We start from the raw sequence: 19,289 nt of genomic DNA, 5'->3' as shown, positions 1-19,289 counted from the left end.
TAAACATATGGCCACAGAATAATAAACAGATTCTTTACTATTTAACTGCATTCCACCAAACTCCAGACTTCTTTGAAAATAGTCTCTCAGTAGCCACATCCAATAGTTAAAACACAGATTATCTTCCCCTAAATGACACTTGGATCCTAGAACGTAATTTCTCCCAAGAAAAAGTTTAGTTAAGAATGGAAAATAACTTTGTTTATACCCGCTAGTCTGAATCTTTAAAGTAATATCATTGTTTGAGTCTTTAAAGAAATCTTGTTGTTTGAGAAAGAAACGCTTGATACCACAAAAGTGATGAGATTTAAAATTCAGGCTTAATAATGACACTAAGGATACAAATTGTAAGGAAAGTGACCATAAATATTACTCAAAAGTTAACATGGAAATAAGATATACTTGGATCTTATTTATCTTTAAAATGTACAAAGCCATCACCAATACACTCGTGTCCCCTAGGAAAATAAGAAGGCTTTTGTTTATTTGGTGTTATGTATTTCTTAGTAGCTTGCTCTTTCTTCTCTTTTTATTTACCAAGTCACCTAGGAGCAAGAGAATCTGATTCATCTTCCATTTTTCTTCTAGAAATGACATGAAAACATTACAAGGCATTCATTTCCAACCTTTATTTTATTTCTGTGCTTAACTTGGTTCAAAAGTCCTGGGATATATTAATTTCAGGAATGGCTAAAATATGTCAGTAACATAAACTGTATCTGGCAATTTAAAAGAGATCAAAGTGGGGGAAATCTTCATGATGCCCAATGTCATCTTTAACAATCTCTTCTCAAACTGCCGGGGATGCATGACTTATGTTTACATAAAGTCTCAGGAGACAACTGCAACCATGATATCACTAGTTAAAGTGGACAGCTTAAGGCTCTCTAAATTAAAAATGACATTACCTCATCAGTTAAAACTGTGTGCCAGCTTTGTGTATATCAAGAAGAAAATAAAGCTGACATTGATGGAACTAAGCATTAACATATGTGAATTATTGTATTAACTGCATTTCCTCTGCTACATATGATGCTTCCAGTAGTAGATACTTGGCCTGCTAACACCACCGTCCCTTTGCAAAACTATGGAAATACACAGAGGTATTGTTCATTTCTCCGTACTTTGGGAAATGCTTTGCATGTTAAAAGAAGACAAAGGAGAAGGAGGAGGAGGAGAAAGAGGAGGAGGAGGGGAGGGAAGGAGGAAAAGGAGGAGGAGGAGGAAGAAGAAAGCATTATGTTTAAAATCTTAACTAGCCTTATAATCAATGGGATGTAGCTGGAAAGGACACCATCTCTGTACTCATTAAAGCCCCACAAGCTGGCATTTATGGAGTGATTCCTTTTATCTCTACTGCTTCATTGACAAGGCAGGTTTGCATGTTTCACCCCACGCCTTCTTATAATTTAACTGTGATTTGAACTGTTGACTGTGTTTGGCCTGGCGACGGTGCATCCAGCTCTGCAATATAGGCTTCTTACTTGAATCCTGACATGGTCTGAATACTAAGTGGCCAAATTCTAGCTCATGTTGCCTTCCAAGCACAAATAAGAGAGGTGGGTGAGGCATTCTGAAAAACTAAGGGCATTTCCCGTTGAGGATACGTTCCACTCAGGTAGCAGAGAACTCAGCTAATATAGTGCCGGTGGATTGCAACAGGGAAAGGAGCTAGTATTTTAATTCACATATCCTCCAATAGTAAATACTAGGCGCTCCTCTTGGCAAAAGTAAAAGCTATTTTTAAAAGTATGTGTGGGGTGGTGAGTGGGGGGTGGGGGCGGGATTAGAATCTCTTCCCAGCAAGAAATAAGTCATTGCACAGTTAAGTGCCAATTTTAGGAAATTGAATTATTCAGGAATACCATAGTTACATTTGTAAACTGGAAGGCTGCTATCGTTTTCGCACTTCTCTTGAAAGTACTATCCAACAGGGCCCCAAAGAGTATCACAAATAGCAGCTCTTGTAAATATTCAGGAGGGTGTACTGCGCACAAGTTGCAGAGGGGAGTATTGCCAAAGAAGTTAAGGAAGCAGCTTGCCTCTCCCTCTGGAGTTGATACCAGCTCCGCTCGCTAAGTTTCGCACTGGCAAGCGTGCTGCCAGGAATGCAACTGGTGTGCCAGCATCCCTCCCTAGAGACTAAACGTGTCACCACTGCAACGCACCCAGACTGCATTGGCCTGAGGCCCAGGATCCTGAGTTTGCAAATTTTGATCCCGAAGCCGGCTGCACATTGCTCTGTTACTGTTGCCAGTGTGGCAAACACGGCATTGCTCGGGATGTCAAGATCCCCAGTCACGACAGCACAGCAGCCCGGCAAAGGTGAGAATGAAGGCACCTGTTTGGCTCTCATTCACTCCCCGTGTTCCAGACGCTGGATGAGAGCTGGGAATTAGGTCCGAGGAATTTAATTCATAAAAACTAGAGGAGGGGTCAGAGAGTTGACCCCTCTGTCTGTCTGGGTCCCTGCTCTGGAAAAAGAAAACTCCAGTTCACAAGGAAGCTATGAATGGGTCCAAAGGGCACCACCGTTCTATGCAAGGTGTTTTTCTCTCTGCTCACATACAGACAGGGCTCCCATCTGGGGAAGGTCCCTCCCCAGACCTCACCCTCCCCGCTTACCACCCCCAGAATGTAAACATGATGTGGATTTTTTAAATATTCAGAAGACAACCAACCCCTCCCTCCTCATTTAGGCATCTTCCCATTATTTTTCTTAAATTTTCTACCTTAAACCTTTTCCATTCTATAGTAACAGTGGTGAAGTGGGTGAACATTTACTGCCAACTAACTCAAAGATAGATCTCTGCCTAAACCCTTTTGTAATTAAAAGGTATTTTGCCACAGTTTCAATTTTGGGGTTTAATCCACCAGGTCGTTGTTTTCATGAGCGTCCCTGGCTTTAGAATTCCCGCTCCTCAAGCTAAAAGCCTACTGGCTTCGTATTTCCCCAGGCTTAATTTATCTACGTAGATGCGGGTGGTGAAACATTTTGAATCCTAACAGTAATCACAGGTTAGGTTTCCCAGAAGAGTGCTCAAAGAATAAAGATTTCTTTCTAAGAATTCTTAAAAGGATTACCTAGAGATTATTTTTTTTCTTTGGGAAAGTTTGAATTATGGCTTTAGGAAAATGGCCAAGTAAGGGGAAAAGTGATGGGAAAATGAGAAATGTATTCAGTCACTAAAGAGCGGTTTCAGAGGCTTTATAGGTATGCGGTGCTGAACAGACGAATAGTGACTTTGCCTAAGTCAGGTTTTCTCTTGTAAGCACAAATGACCCCGGACTCTCTATGGTGGAGATGGTTAATGGAAAGGAAGCTAATCCTCCACAGGGTGTTGTCTGACACTGTGAGCTACTGTACCAACTCCCCAGGCTTCTGGACATTCTCACATTATTAGGAAGGGGGATTTGAGGTGGTGGTGTCTTTTTAATCTCCTTCCAAGAGGATCTCCCCCCACTGGCATACATACATTAATAACGGAGAAATATGATGCCTGACATCGTAAGCTGGAGTGAGAAATGATGTCGGCGAACACAATTTTCACCTGCAAAAATGTGTTTCTGTGGGTCTTTGGTTTATTTTGCACGAGGCATTAATAGCTATTAAAACTGAACAACCTGTAAACGATCGCTGTGCTGCCGTCCAAGAATTAACTTACGTATCCCCCAAAAGAGAACAGATTTTTCTTCCAGAGTATTAGAAAGAGGATTTGGAAATAAAAATATACAGTGGTGGAGCTAGGAGGAACCAATTAGTCTGCATGTGTGTTTCTGAGTGGTTTTACACGAGAGTCATCCCCTAGTGGTTCTGGCTTGCTTGCAATGTTCTAATCACAATGTATGAAAAGTCTTAAAAGAGTCATAGCCTGTTATTTAACAAAAGCATTTTTTAGAAATCTGTTCTAAGGAAACAACCCAGAATAATGTCAAATACCATGGAATATTATTCAGTCACTAAAAAGCGTGTTCAGCTCATGCCTGTAATCCCAGCACTTTGGGAGGCCAAGGCCGGTGGATCACGAGGTCAGGAGATCGAGACCATCCTGGCTAACATGATGAAACCCCGTCTGTACTAAAAATACAAAAAATTAGCCAGGCGTAGTGGCAGGCGCCTGTAGTCCCAGCTACTCGGGAGGCTGAGGCAGGAGAATCACTTGAACCTGGGAGGCAGAGGCTGCAGTGAGCCGAGATGGCGCCACTGCACTTTAGCCTAGGCAACAGAGTGAGACTTCATCTCAAACAAACAAACAAACAAACATGTTCAGGCCAGGCACGGTGGCTCACACCTGTAATTGCAGTGCTTTGGGAGGCCGAGGCAAAAGGATTGCTTGAGGCCAGGAGTTTGAGACCAGCCTGGGTAACAAAGCAAGAACCCCCAACCCCTTCTCTACAATTTTTTTTTTTTAATTGGCAGGATATGGTGGCTCGTGCCTGTAGTCTCGCCTGCTTGGGAGGCTGAGGTGGGAGGGTCACTTGAGCCTAGGAGTCTGAGATTGCAGTGAGCTGTGATTGTGTCACTGCACTCCAGCCTGGTCAACAGAGCAAGACCCTGTCTCTAAAATTTAAAAAAAAAAAAAAAGCTCAACAAGTTTCTTAAATAACAGGAAAAATGCTTTTGATATAATCAGTGAAAAATCAGAATATAAAACTCTATGTATAGTATATTCTCAATTCTTATTCATATGCAGAAAAAAAGCTAGAAGGAACTAACTAGGCCAAGCCATTAGGTGGTTATCTCTGGGTAGTGACGTTACGTTCCTTATTCATTTCTGTATTTTTCAAAATTTTTACAATGGACAAGTAGTCCTTCATAATCACATAAAAGTTATTTTGAAAAGCACTAACTACCTATATAGAAATAAGCAAATCAATACCTGTTTGCCTTATTTTCCATTTTTTGGTTAAAAAAAAAAAAAAACCACTATCTTGGAAGTGAATCAAAGACTGGCTTTTATTTATTTATTTATTTATTTTACCACTGGATCAATGAGATGCTCTGTGTGATATTTATTTTTAGGACCGGAAAGTTAAAATGAATTGGATTTGATCTCCTATTTTCTGAAAGGCTGGCAAGAATTCTTGACATTGCACGGGAATTTCCATGTCAGCATGTTCTCACATGTATTATCTAATTTAGTCTTTACAATGATCCCAGGAAGGCAGGTAGTAGGTGGTATCCTAGAAAGAGCCCTGAGCTGGGGGAGTACTGCATAAGGGACCCAGGAATGAGGTACTTTTTATGCTTTTAATATTTCCTACTTTGGGGCAAGCTTGATTCCGGTATCTGCACTTGTTACTCCCTTTCATATTTTGGGGGGAGGGGGATGGGTGTGGCCTTACTTTAGAATTCGCCATTAACTACGGGTGATTCATTTTTCCACTGGTTATTGTTGCTAGACAATTGTCTCATCAACTAATACCTCAATGATTTTTCTGTGTGCTTAGAGCATCTTGGTTTGCACAAAGATTCATTGAAAGGACTACAAGAGATAAGACAAAATAAGTCCTGGATCAAAGACATATGTTCCATAATTCGATACCAGCTTGGGCCACAAAGCAAGAGCCCCTAACACCTTCTCTACAATTTTTTTTTTTTTTTTTTAATTAGCAGGGTATGGTGACTCGTGCCTGTAGTCCCAGCTACTTGGGATGCTGAGGTGGGAGGATCACTTAAGCCCAGGAGTTTGAGGCTGCAGTGAGCTGTGACTGTGCCACTGCACTCCAGCCTGGGCAACAGAGCAAGACCCTGTCTCTAAAATTAAAACAAAAAGAAAAAAATTGCTGAATAAAAGTTTTTAAATACAGGAAAAATGCTTATGATATAATCAGTGAAAACATGCTTATGACATAATCAGTGCATGAGTGAGTGTATGTGACAGAGAGAGACAGACACAGGCAGCAGTCTTGGTGTCTGGTGAGTCCCACTGAATGGGCTTCCTGTCAGAGCTGTCCTGGTCCTCCTGCTCGGGGACCTCATGACTACTGGAAACAAAGCCCAGCCTGCAAGACTGAGATGAAACACGGTTGGCTCCTGGAGGGGGCTGCATGGTAGCGCTAATTTTGGTTCCTTCCTCGCACCAGCACTGTGGGCCTGATCACGGGCAGCTCCAGGGAAGGCCTGACCACCACCAGCGCTGCCACCAGCCTGGGTGGCAATGCCCAGTTGCAGAGCAGCTAAGGGACCTGAGCCTCAGGGCAGTGCCAGAGAATCCCTAGACCTTTCTATGAGAAACGGAGAGGCTGGGCCATGACCCGGCTGCTGTCCTACCAGTTCCTAGCATGTGGTCAAATGCCAAATTTCTATGAAAGTCATTCTAAATGTGTATAAAATATAAAATTGCATGCTACAGAATATTAAATAAAGAAGAATAATAAAGAATATTGCTTTATTATATTGTAGTTTCCTTTGAAGTTTGTTTTTAAGTTTATAAAGTATTTTTTCTTTTTTAAAAAAACACATTTTTCTATATATATATTTTCACACATATTTAATGTATTTATTCACTCATTCATTCATTTATCTATGTATCTATCTTCCAATTTGCTCTCTGTGTATTATAAGCAGGATTGTGGGATATATGTCTTTGATCCAGGGCTTATTTTTACATTTTATGACACTTCCTAAAACTCCGTTTTTCTTACTTCTTGTGGTCCTTTCAATACACCCCACAAATCTAATTTTTAAACTATAGCATTACTACTTCTATACTTTGCGATGTGTCTATGCATATTTGCATCTAGTAATACGCTGTAGATTCTGTCAGGATGTAAGCTGACTTTTTTTTTTCTGTTGGGGCAAGCACTTATGACTTATTAATAATCCCTTTCATTTTGGTAGGACAGTGATTATTTAGTAGCCTTTCCATTTCCCCACCATTGAACTCCTTCACCAATCTTATCACCCAAACTCAGATTCCATCTATTACTATATGGGAGGACTCAAGGTTTTTGCTGTCTGCATAGCTCCAAAATAAGTACAAGTTCCAAATTTCAGGGATGATCTCCTGGGCTGCTTGGACACAAGCCACAGAGCTGGGAAGAACATGATGCTAAGACCAGAGCAGCAATGTGACATCCATCAGTGGCTGCTGGATGTACTTAAGCTACACCCTCTCTCCTGCAACCAACTTCACTGACTATAAATGGGACACCAAGTCCTCACCTCTCTTGCAGAAAAAAAAAATTAAAACGTTTTCAGAAACATTTGTCTTGTCTTATGTTATTGTCTTCCTCAAAATCCTACATAGTGTAACCCTTGAGCTTGTCCAAAGGCTTCAAGGACATTCTCCTGCAAGAAATTCCAATCCAATATAGTCCACCTAATATCTTACTCTGATTCAGTTTAGGAAAGGTTTCCATATATGTCATACTGAGATGACCAGTTCTTGAATAATCAAAGTACAGTAAAGCTCACAAAGCTAATCTCACACATTAAAAATGTAACCTTTAAGTTTTTGTAATGTCTCAGGGGTCATAACAATGACTATCAATAATTTTATTGTCACTAAGAAACCTGATGATTAATTGATGACATAGGTAATCACGTCAGGTACAAGAGTTTATAGTCTCAGGAAACAAGGTATTATAAAAGTGAGGAAAAAATAAAATATCAAAGAAAAAATTTATAAGAAACATTAAAAGAGATCAAAATGGCTTTCATTGTAGTAATGCAAAGGAATAATAATTAATTGTGCACAGGAATATGAGAGCTGTCATGGGTGATGGTTAGTCAAGGCTGACTTGGAAGGAGAGAAACCAAGGCAATGAATGTCTAGCAGATAGTGGACTGTTGGTTTCCTATTGCAAAATAACAAATTATCACCAATTTAGTGACTTGAAACAACACACAGTTCTTAGCTCACAGGTCTATAGATCAGAAGTCTGGGATGACCTTGCTGGATTCTCTGCTCAGGGCATCACGGGGCAGAAATCAAGGTGCTGGCTGGGCTGCATTCTTATCTGGAGCTGGGGATCCTCCTGGAAGCTCATACCACTGTGGCAGAGTTCAGGTTCTTGCAGCTGCAGGGCTGCAGCCTCTGCCCTCTTTCTGGCTGCCAGCTGGGGGTGCTCCCAGATCCTCTCCATCTTCAGTGCCAGCAGTTGATAATCTCCCTAGCATTGCATTCTTCTCACATTTCCACGGGCTTCTGGAAATGCTCAGTCCCTTCACCAGATGAAGTCATCTCACCCAGGATAATCTCCCTTTTTTGAGGTTGACTGATGATTTGGTACCTTAATTAAATCTGCAAAAGCCCTTTGCAGAAGCTCCTAGATTTGTGTTTGATTGAATAACTGGGAGAAAGTATGTGGATATGAGAGGCTGTAGATCTTGGGGACCCTCTTGGAATTCTGCCTACCACTAAGACCAGGCTCTTCTAGGACACATGGGGATTGAAAGCTGCAATGGGTACTGAAGGCAGGAGGGATCATCTGCTCCATCTCCTGATGCAGCAAAGGGCAGTCGGGTCTAGGGTAAAGCCAAGGGCAGGACTGGGAAGCAAGCGATGGTGGAGGCTGTTTCAATGTCTCTCACTATTGGCTACAGGTTTGGGAGCTCTGAGCCTACAGGCATTGCTCACAATGAATAGGAAAGCAGGATAATTGATTGAGCCACACTCTCCTGATTGAAGCAAAACCAGAAGCTCCAAGATTGATTGCCCAACACACGTCTAGAGACAGAAAAGTGATAACAGCTTAACTCAAAAATAAATGTATCAAAGCATTAAAGACATACGGTGTTAAACAATGATCAAAATATATAATGTTAATGAAAAAATATTTGGAATCTAAGTTTCTTGTTTCTAGGAGTTTCATTGCATAATTAAGATTTATTGTCCAGGAAGACTTGTTTTAAAAAAAAATCACCCTTCACATGGGAAAATATTTCTCTGATTTACCTCAGATCACAAAACCCAAGGATGCAGTCTAAACGGAAGGGAAGGAACGCCTGCCTTAAAACAACTCTGCTCCAGAAGTGATGGAATCTTCTAGTGTCAGACTTGCAAAGTTCAGTATTTGTAGAAAACTCACATGCCTGTAATTACGATAAACTCAATTCCCATGTAAAACTGTGCCATCTGGAAGATATTAACATCATTTATAACTTGTTCACCTCCCTATTTCGTAGAAAATTTTTACTCCTTGCCAACTTTCCACTGTTCTTCAGGGGGAAAAAAAAGAATTACTTTCATGGATTGTCTCAAGAAGAGTTTATATAGCAAGTCCAGCCATCAAGAAGTGATAAAGGAGGCATTTTGTACATATTTACTTCCTTCTTATTGCTTTAAGTCCTTATATCTTTACTTTGAATTTTTTTTTTCCTATAAAGAATATTCTCCACCAGGCACTGTGGCTCACACCTGTAATCCCAGCACTTTGGGATGTAGAGGTGGGCGGACTGCTTGAGGTCAGGAGTTCAAGACCAGCCTGAGCCACGTGGTGAAACACCGTCTCTACCAAAAATACAAAAATTAGCTGGGCATGGTGGCACACGCCTGTAGTCCTAGCTACTTGTGGGGCTGAGGCAGGAGGATCACTTGAACCCGGGAGCTTGAATCGAGATGGCACCGCTGAGCTCCAGCCTGGGTGATAAAGTGAGACCTTGTCTCAAAAAAAAAAAAAAAAAAAAAAAAATGGAAAGAAAGAAAAAGGAAAAAAGAATATTCTCCTCTGTCTGCTGCTCTCCCGGCAGACTTCCTTTTTTTTTTTTTTGAGACAAAGTCTCACTGTTTTGCCCAGGATGGAGTGCAGTGGCACAATCTCGGCTTATTGCAACCTCTGCCTCCCAGATTCAAGCGATTCTCCTGCCTCAGCCTCCCAAGTAGCTGGGATTACAGGTGTGCACCACCACACCCAGCTAATTTTTGTACTTTATTAGTAGAGACAGGGTTTCACCACGTTGGCCAGGCTGGTCCTGAACGATTGACTTCAAGCAATCCACCCATCTCAGCCTCCCAAAGTGCTGAGATTACAGGTGTGAGCCACCACGCCCGGCCTCCAAAGTAATTTTTTTAAAGTGAACTGACCCTTTTTTTTTTTTTAAGCACAGTCCTGCAGAGAAGATTGAGGCCATAAGTAATGGATTCTGTTCTTTGTTCCCAGGCTCAGGAGCCACTCCTGCACCTTTGATCCAAAAGGCGGCTCCTCCATTAAGAAGGATCACCATCTTTGACACCTCACAAAGTGTCACAGGGGACAATGAGGAAAGGAGGTGACACCTGCCTGACGTCTGGCAGTGAAGTCAGCCAAAACTGGATGACTGTGATCTCAGTCAATCTGCCACTGACTTGTGCCCTGGACAGGTCACTAACTGACTTCTGTGAGTCTCAGTGGCTCATCTGTAAAATGGACAAAATGATGATTACCTCGCAGAAACCCAGAGAGAAACAAACGAAATCATATATGTCACGATGCTTGTAACGGTTCGATGGTCCCTTTCCAAGTGAGGTTGGGATATGGAGAGAAGGAAAGAGACAAATACATAGAAAACCAAATGGAGAAGAGCTTTGTTTTCCACAGGGTATGCTACTGGGTCAAAACAGGCTGTAGTTTAGGTAGTCCAGGAAATTTAGCTATTGCTATCTCCCAGGGGACTCTATCACTTAGAAGATAACCAACTCTCAGAATATGGCCATAGCCTGATATTCTGAAAATTACTATTTGGAATGACAGTCAGTTTTGCCCTAGCATTGCTCTCAAAGTTCAATCAATCAAAGCCATTGTCAGTAATGGAGTTAAATAAAGCGATTTATATGTACCATGGTATGTTTTTTTTTTAAATCATGAAATCCGTTAAGTGTTTCCATTGATGTACCCAACCGATTTAATGAAGTGTAGTTGGATTAGTGCTATTAGTGTGCAGTGCTGAATTTGCTCAAACAGCCCCCTTAATTGGTATGGTAGAGGCACTAGCATGCAATTTCCAGTTCTGGAAAGGTAGTACGTCTGGCTTACTGCATCGCAAAATCATAATCCTCAAATTTTCTTTTTAATTCTTTGGAAACAAGAAATGAAGCAATAATTCTGTTTTATATTATAGGACCTAATGTGCTCATTTAAAGATATTTTTAAAATCCTCCTGATTAATTTGTAATTATCCAGTGGGGATCTAGGTAGTTTGCTAATCAAAGCTACAGGAATTAAAGTTGGCAAATTCTTATTTTTCAAGGTCCCCCCCACCGCACCTCACCCAATAACTACCATAGAACATTTTCAGCATCAACTAGGGGAGATTATTTATTCTGGAACAGGGAAGTCCTTTATCTTAAAATGACAAGTCATCTTTTCTGAACAAAAGCAAAAAATGTTGAAGAAAAATGGGTCTACTGACAGCAGTTAGATACTTCTTCCTTTTAGTGGCACTAATATTAAAAGAAATGTTGAGCTGAACTTTTTTGTCTTTTTTTTTTTTTGAGGCAGAGTCTTGCTCTGTCACCCAGGCTGGAGTGCAGTGGCACGATCTTGGCTCACTGCAACCTCTGCTTCCTGGGTTCAAGCAATTCTCCTGCCTCAGCCTCTTGAGTAGCTGGGACCACAGGTGCTCACCACCACACCCAGCTAATTTTTATATTTTTAGTAGAGACAGGGTTTCACTATGTTGGTCAGGCTGATCTCGAACTGCTGACCTCGTGATCCACCTGCCTTGGCCTCCCAAAGTGCTGGGATTACAGGCGTGAGCCACCGCACCTGAACTTTAAGATGGGCAGTGAGCACAGACCTAAGTCAAAATTGCACAATTTTGTTCAACAGACCCTTCCAGTTTCCTTAAAGTACAAACTGCTAAGATAACCACAACCAAGAAATATGAATCTTTTAGAGATGTTCCTAATGTATTCATGATGCTAGAATGAAATGTACCTGAGAAAAACAGACCATGTGTTAGAGAGTTTCCTTTTCTTTAATCTCCAGTGTTTACTGAAAGCAGCATACTGTTTGCTATAAATCATCTTTAGAGTCTGATACGTTCATGCTTAGAGTATTTGTCCATTTTCTTTTTTTCATTATCTGAAATTCTATTAAGTCAAAAGGTGGGTGTATCAACTCCATACTACTAAACTTCTATTAGTCTTACTATCCTGCCAAATATCCTCTATATGCCCCAAATCAGTTTGTAATGCAGTGAATAATTTATATAATGAGAAATATATCTATAGATGTACAATAATACTTCAGATATAAACTAGAGCTTTTTCCTCTCTGACAACATGCGAGAATAAAAGATTCAGAGAATCACTGTTTATTATCTAGCCAGTATTTCACATGATTTTGTTTGTTTTCACTGACTTGCCTTACAGACTAATGAATTGGTATACAGCAAACCTTTTACTATCTGTATATTAGGAACAAGCTCATGGAGAGAAGAAAGGATTGTAATGACCTAGGTAACCTCATGATTTATATGGACCTTAGGGAATAATTGTGTGTTTAGAAGAAAGGAAAGCAACAGCCATAAACGTTACCTAAGAGCAGGAGCACCATCTCAGCTGAGTTTAAGCATATGACCACACAAAGGTGCAGCTTGCTGAAATGGGCCTTGTGGTTGAACATGTTTTAAACTAAACAAGGGGAGCACACAACCCCCATCCTACCATCTAAAGTGCTCCTCAATCCCAAAATAACCTTATGGCGATCCTAACAGGAAAAAATGGAATAGGGTCAAGTTCATTAAAATAAAACGTGGCATAAAGCAAACATGTCCAAATGTACTCTTCTCCTAATACAATAGAAGCTAGAGAAAGGTATAAAAAATTCCCCCGATAATACTCAAGGCTCAGCTGTGACAACAAGACAGGTAGGCAAAGGCAGAGAGAATGTTGTTCTTTACCTTCTTTGACAGATTATTATTCCAGTAAAAAGGGGATTTGTTTTTACTAAAAACTAGAATATATAAAATAACTTAGCTTTTTACCATATTTAAGCAACTTAATGTCTTTGAATATATTTAATGTAGACAGTTGCAGTTGACTGTACTTTATGCATAAAATTCATTAAGAGGATTGATAAAGTCACAGAAAGAGATAGGAACAAGCCGATTTTTCGGCATTTTAGTTTTTGAATTATTTGGGAGCATATAAGTGCTCATTTAAAAATGTCCAATAAAACAGGCCTTTTGGAAATCCTTCCAGTTGAAACTTATTAAAAACATTACGGGTTCCTGAAATTGCAATATTTAAAAATACCCCCTATTTCAGATATTTCATTAATTCTTTTCCTTTACGGCAAATTCCCTAGATCATATTATTGTTTTCATCACTTTCTAATCTATTGTGTTTACTCCCTTTTTTTCACCAGTCTTATAAAATGCTTCAAGAGAAATTTTTTTGATAGTAATTAGGGAAATGCTGCAAATAATGTTCTTTTCATGAATATTCACAATTTATATCAGTAAATTCAAGGCTCTGAGAGTTATGAAACCCTGAATTAACTTGGTTAAACCCAACATACGCCAATCTCATTGATCACATGACCCTTTTATGACATAATACCTATGGAATCAGTGTCGTCATGAAGTGCTTGCTATGTGTTATTTTGAAAAGTCATTTACTTTGCACAAGCACAGATCAGAGGCAATAAAAAAAATTCTGGGAGAGAATCAACTTTGTAAATGAAAACATACATTTGAGAAGACAGAGATAAATTTGGCAATCTAGTTCTTTCTCCTTATTCTGCCTTCAACGTTAAGGATTTAATTTGACTCAGTGCTTTGAAAGACTGTTTTAGCAACTGTTTCTGGCCAAACAAGTACAATGCTGATACCTAAGACTGTGCCTATACTTGGTAAAAAGAGCTCAACCAAGGCTGTCAAATGCACTTAGCTTGTTTTCCTCTAGTTTGTCTCCCTCAGAGCAGGAGTCAAGAATGCCCTGGTTTTACTACTTTGAGTTAAGGTGACCACCATGAATAGAACGAAGCAATATTGTACAGTGGGAAGATATAATAGGCTAAGATTGCATTGTATAGATGGAAAAACTGGAGCCCAGAACACTCAACGGACTGGAACGATATTCCAGATGCAGTTATAATAGAAGAATCAGAACTTACCACAGTATTCGGATGAAAGACAAATCGTGACATCTCATTTTTTAGGCGATGATGAGAGATTTTTCTGTGATCATTAGGATCCACTTCTAATTTGAGATTCCTACCACGGGATTTCTCTTCCTTGCTCAAAACCCTACAGGAAGGGGGCTGGGTGCAGTGCTGTAATCCCAGCACTTTGGGAGCTGAGGTGGGAGGATCACCTGAGGTCAGGAGTTTGAGACTAGACTGGCCAACATGGTGAAACCCCGTATCTACTAAAAATACAAAATTAGCCAGGCGTGGTGGCACATGCCTGAAATCCCAGCCACTCTACTCTGGAGGCTGAGGCAGGAGAGCTGCTTGAACCAGGGAGGCTGAGGCTACAGAGAGCCAAGATCAAGTCACTGCACTCCAGCCTGGGTGAGAGAGCGAGACTCCATTTCAGAAACTAAACAAAACAAACAACAACAACAACAACAACAAACAAAACCTACAAGAAGGGGAAATTCTGAATCCAGACAGGAAGCTCATCCCATCTCTGACCCCCAGGTGATTATTCCAAATCTTCCTAACTTTGCCTCCAATCTGTTCCCTCAACTATTGTTTCTTCAGTATTTAATGCCATTCCCACCCATTGATCCTAAAACTGCATTTAAGTCCTCTTCTACATGACAGCCTTGCAGTTATCTGCACCACGATTTCACTTCCCCATGATGAGTTCCTAATTTTATGTCATTATGAGAAGACACAAATTTAAAGAACTCATTTATTGGACTGACACCTAAGAAACAGGCCCAAACACAGATAAGAAGAGAAATGACTTCTTTAATTGCATAAAGGTTGTTGAGATGTTATTATTTTAACAAGACAGGGATGGTAAGCACTTTGAAAAGTATGTATGTATGTATTTCACAGGCTCGGCAAGATGTATGGGAAGTCTGTATCACAGAGGGAAGGATGGATGACTAGACTTCCCCTCCGTGTTCTTATCCCTTAAATGCCTTGCTTTTCCCTCCATTCCTACATCCTCCAGCCTCTGGCCTTCTTGCTAATCTGGAACCAGGCAATCTAGAGGCAGAGTCTTGTGATGAGAATGAAGATACTCCCATCATTCTTTGGAGCAAGGATCCAGGAAATGGAGAGCGGTCCAGGGCAGAAGGAAGGGCTGATCCTGGTTTCTCATAGATGGCCTCAAGCACCAGAGAGCCAAAGAAATGCCTGGATGACCATTTAACACAAGCATTTTCCACATCTATTTTGAGGGTTGGCTTTCTGATGCCACAGAACGAACTTAACTTATTCTGCTGACTTTTCTTTTATAAACTGGGCATGCCAGCCAAGAACTCCAAATTCTGGACAAAGAACATGCCTATTTTTGTAACTGTTTAATTGCTATGCTGACTTTTCTCTTCCCCCTCCTCATGCAACTAGGCAATTTCATGCCAAATCTTATAGTCCATTTAACATTTTTGCGTGTGTGTAATATAATAAGATTATTGCTGCACTGTAAAAATGTCATTGATTCAGGGGACCTTTCTTAATGACTCAGAGTGCAATAATCCCCCTTCCCAGATATAGCAAAATACCCATTTTCACTAATTAAACACACACATAACCTTCATAAATTATGAATTTAAAATCGGCTTTTGTAAATTTCAAAGTCAAATGGCCTTTATAGCAATTACTTACTAAGGAATTCCTCCCTAATTATTCACCAAGAACATACACTCAAAAACACAGGTTAGCAGCTCAAATACTACTGGAGCAGAACTAACATTGAATTTGGCAGTCATTAAAAATAATAACTTCAACTTGATGTTTTTCTAAGTTTTCTTCTTTAAATCCAATGTCTTCAAAAATACTTTCTCATTAATGTGTGACAGGCACGTTAAACACAGGCTGTGCAAATATTTGAACAGTAATAATATTGATTTCTTCCACGGCAATTTTCCATACAAATGGTAGAAGACTACTAGCAAAAGTTCTGATTTCTACTCTCATGATGCTTTGCGATTAAACAGGAAAGGATTCTTAGCATATACGACATACATAATTTTTAGTGAAAAAAGTAGTAATAGCTTATATTTATGTAGCCCATTTTTCTGAAAAGCTGAAAGAGGTTTTATGCTTGTCATTATTTTAGAAGCTTGGAGAGAAAGAATGAACAGGTGGTGTCCTGTTACACATGAGAATACCTTTACTGCAGCTATGTCCCCAACACTGTTGGGAGAGTTTTCGACTTGATAAGAACATGGGTTTCACAGGCAATTCTTTAGCCTGACTAGTGAGTCTGCTGAATTAACTCCTGCATTCTTCACCCGGGGGGCCATAGAGGTGTCTGGAGTGGAAGGAATGGCATAGACAGAGTCAATGCCTCATCCGTGGGTCTGAACCTTGCTGCCTGTGACTAGGATATCAAGCTATAGCATGGGTGCCGTGGAGAAGGTAAGAGAAATGGAAGCTGTGTCTGCCGAAGATCATTTGAGGACATTTCCGTAGCAGCTTGTCTGCCATGGTGTCTCGAGCATGCTTAGCCCATTCACAACGTCAGAGCTGTCTCAAGATAGAGTGTGAGCCCGAGCTTTTCTGGGTTGCAAACAACACAGTGCCTTTCTTTCTAACTCTAACCCAGACTTGGTAAAGAATGGTATCTAAATCTGGTTAAAGTGAACTTTGATGACAGTCTTAAGAAATAAAATATATATCTTGGTAGATGAATGTCAGGGTAAAATGAAAGTTAGGATGGGTGATTTGGGGATAGTGTTAGTTCTTTTTACATTTCTCAGAGATGGAGTCTCGCTATGTTGCCCTGGCTGGAGTGCAGTGGCTATTCATAGGCACAATCCCACTACTGATCAGCATGGGAGTTTTGACGTGCTTTGTTTCCAACCTGGGCTGGTTCACCCCTCGTTAGGTAAGCTGTTGGTCCCCTGCCCCGAGGAGGTCACCTTTATTGATGCTGAACTCAGTGTGGACATCTCCTCGGCACAGTGCACTATAGCCCAGAACTCCTAGGCTCAAGTGACCCTCTCACCTCAGCCTCCTGAGTAGCTGGGACTACAGGCACACCACTTTGCCTGGCATGTTAGTTCTTTTGAAGGACAAAGACAAGAGCCTGATGTCGCTCATATAACTGGAGAGTTTTTCTGGCATCCCTTTCCTAGAAGTTTCTTTTTTCTTATTGCTGCTGATTCAAATCCCACCCTTTCAAAGCCCACCCAAGGTTCATTTATTCTGTGAAGCTTTTCTTACACTCAATCACCTGTAAATGTTCCCCTACTTGAATGTATAAAACCCTTAATTAAGGAGTACAAGCCAAGGAACAAAAGTTTGCCAAATGTTGCACTACAACTATTTTTAGGGGGGGTCTTGTGTGTCTTATTTGCTTCCCTGATAAAATGTATACTTTTAGGTAGGAAACATCTCCCTTCTTACCCTAAATTTTTCTGAGAATCAAAAACAGTACTGTTTCCCTGGGATTAAGCTCATGCTACTGAGAAAATGAACCTACAATAGAAACTAGAACAACCACCACATAGCCCAGGTAGTCAAACTATTTTATATTCATACTTTTAACAACACTTAACCAGAATCTTCTAAATCATTTAGGAACTAGCTCTGGAAGGGAACACCTTAAACTTTCAGAAATTTTTTTCTAAAAATCACATAAATCACTTCTGGGAAAACTCAAAGCATGGCGGGGTATACTGCTTTTGTTCCAATTACATTAAACCTTATAAAAACAGCCACCATGACGACAACATCTCTTCGGAAGGGCATGCCAAATACTTATGGGGCTTAGTCTCACCAAGACGTTCTGGGATTTGGTTACCTAACGCCTATTAGTGATAATAAGTATTACGTCTATAAATCCCTAGGTGCTTATATCAGTCCTATCTGTTTTAGCTTCCACAGGTGGAGTGGTAGCTCTAACGAGGTCCACGTCGTCATGATTCCTGTTTAGAGAAATAAAATGTTTAGATCTCAACTTTCCTGCCATTCTCTAGAGGTGTTATAAATAAGGGTGACATTTACGCATTTCAAATTGTTCCTTGAAGAGCAGCAATTCATTATCTTTTAAAGAAATTTGCTCCACATCAAGTCTCAATCCAACTGACATTAACGTGTGTTAGATACACATACAAATGGTAAGTTTTGCCTAATGAAGCTGTTAATTATTCTCCTAGTTATGTTCACTCCTTACTGTACCACTCTCCTCTACTTCCTTCAATTAGCCGCCAAGCATCAAAAGGTTTGCTACGTTTTATCGTTATCACGAATCTGAGTGCGCGACACACAATTCATTCTCTTTTCTTTAGTGCCTGAAAATAAAAATCCGCCACCTTTTGTACGGAAGGTCAGTATCTGTGGAGGCCAACATTTTAGACAGACTACTTGTTCCTTCATTTGAATTTCAAATTCTTATCTATAAATGCTTTTCACCCCCCACTTTAAATCCAGGGGCTAAGGAGCATTGTGCGCCCTGCTTTAATAATCTTGGTCTCTTGTATAGCTTAGATATGTAAATTACGGGTTTTGTTCTTTTATTTCTTCCTTTTAGTATCTAACTTCCATTGAAATGGAATGTAAGTCCAGCAGCCACTTTGCAACCTGAGGATGTATAGAACGCCTGTATGGGATACGTCTATATGTGCATATATTCGTGTATGCTTGAGCATAAATATAAAATATTACAATCTTATCTGTCTACAGAAGATTAATTTACAAAATAAAAAGTTTCCAAATCTGTGCTAGTTTATGCAAAATGCTGTCATTTGAAGCTCATTTTGTGTACCTTTGTTACCAAGAGGTTTTTTCTTTAAATTCGTAGGGGCCACCAAGGCACAAGGGGATGACCGACCCTGGTTAATCCAAACCACAGGACAGACAAAGGATTAATTCCAGTCACCAGATGATTAACTCTGGTCGTTGGGTCACAACCTTGCCTGTCAGTAACTCGCTCCTAAACTCCTTCAGGAAAATAAGGAAACTTGAACACGCCACTTTTAAAGTCAAACTCAGTGCCATAATGAAAGACCCTGTATTCTGTGCAAGGTTTCTTAGAGGAATCTGATTTCCAGCTTTTGTTCAATTAGTTTTGTATCAGTCAATCCTTGTTTAAAAACATGTCATAAGTCTCTGCGGCTTGTGCACGCTTCAATTACCTCCGATTATTACATCAAGATTCACAAACGAGATACCAGAGTCACTCCTATTTACTGGGAAATGTTATTGAAACAAGCTGAAATTCAATTTCAGAAAAG

At 40.3% G+C, this 19,289-nt stretch overlaps 1 protein-coding gene across 7 annotated transcripts in view; it reads right to left on the bottom strand.

The window, feature by feature from the left end:
• Positions 1-19,289, bottom strand: part of NRP1 (neuropilin 1) — a 159,067-nt gene that overhangs the window by 94,506 nt on the left and 45,272 nt on the right. The window lies entirely within an intron of this gene.

This window comes from Theropithecus gelada, chromosome 9 (genome assembly GCF_003255815.1).
Source record: "Theropithecus gelada isolate Dixy chromosome 9, Tgel_1.0, whole genome shotgun sequence".
Lineage (NCBI taxonomy): Eukaryota > Metazoa > Chordata > Mammalia > Primates > Cercopithecidae > Theropithecus > Theropithecus gelada.
The sequence above is the reverse complement of the archived record's forward strand: the minus strand, read 5'-3'. Positions and strand labels throughout refer to the sequence as shown.